The sequence below is a fragment of the Arachis ipaensis genome, chromosome B10 (genome assembly GCF_059453495.1).
Source record: "Arachis ipaensis isolate K30076 ecotype BB chromosome B10, ASM5945349v1, whole genome shotgun sequence".
Classification (NCBI taxonomy): Eukaryota; Viridiplantae; Streptophyta; class Magnoliopsida; order Fabales; family Fabaceae; genus Arachis; species Arachis ipaensis.
In genome coordinates this window covers 39,085,357-39,086,230 of record NC_142435.1, presented here as the reverse complement: position 1 = coordinate 39,086,230, position 874 = coordinate 39,085,357, and the positions used below count along the sequence as shown (strand labels likewise).

Sequence of the window (874 nt, the reverse complement as noted above, 5' to 3'; positions counted from 1 at the left end):
TGCAGACTATGAGAAATCATATTGACTTGCTGAGTCAATATTTTATTCTGAGCCAATATGGCATTCAGAGTATCAACTTCAAGAACTCCCTTCTTCATAGGCGTCCCATTACTCACAGGATTCCTTTCAGAAGTGTACATGAACTGGTTATTAGCAACCATGTCAATGAGTTCTTGAGCTTCTGCAGGCGTTTTCTTTAGGTGAATGGATCCACCTGCAGAAGTGTCCAGTGACATCTTTGATAGCTCAGATAAACCATCATAGAATATATCCAGGATGGTCCATTCTGAAAGCATGTCAGAAGGACACTTTTTGGTCAACTGTTTGTATCTTTCCCAAGCTTCATAGAGGGATTCACCTTCTTTCTGTCTGAAGGTTTGAACATCAGCTCTAAGCTTGCTCAGCTTTTGAGGAGGAAAGTACTTGGCTAAGAAAGCCGTGACCAGCTTATCCCAAGAGTTCAGGCTGTCTTTGGGTTGAGAATCCAACCATAATCTAGCTCTGTCTCTTACAGCAAAAGGGAAAAGCATAAGCCTGTAGACTTCAGGATCTACTCCATTAGTCTTAACAGTATCACATATCTGCAAGAATTCAGTTAAGAACTGAAAAGGATCTTCAGATGGAAGTCCATGAAACTTGCAGTTCTGCTGCATTAGAGAAACTAACTGAGGTTTCAGCTCAAAGTTGTTTGCTCCAATGGCAGGAATGGAGATGCTTCTTCCATGTAAATTGGAATTAGGTGCAGTGAAGTCACCAAGCATTCTCCTTGCATTGTTGTTGGGTTCGGCTGCCATCTCCTTTACTTGTTCGAAATTTTCAATCAAGTTGTCTCTGGATTGTTGTAATTTAGCTTCTCTTAATTTTCTCTTCAGAG

At 40.8% G+C, this 874-nt stretch overlaps 1 non-coding gene across 1 annotated transcript; it reads left to right on the top strand.

Annotated features, from left to right (window-relative positions):
• Positions 1-290: 290 nt before the first annotated feature.
• On the top strand, positions 291-398 carry LOC148579757 (small nucleolar RNA R71). The gene has a single exon (XR_015895783.1). It is a non-coding gene; the product is annotated as a small nucleolar RNA R71 (small nucleolar RNA).
• Positions 399-874: the final 476 nt, after the last annotated feature.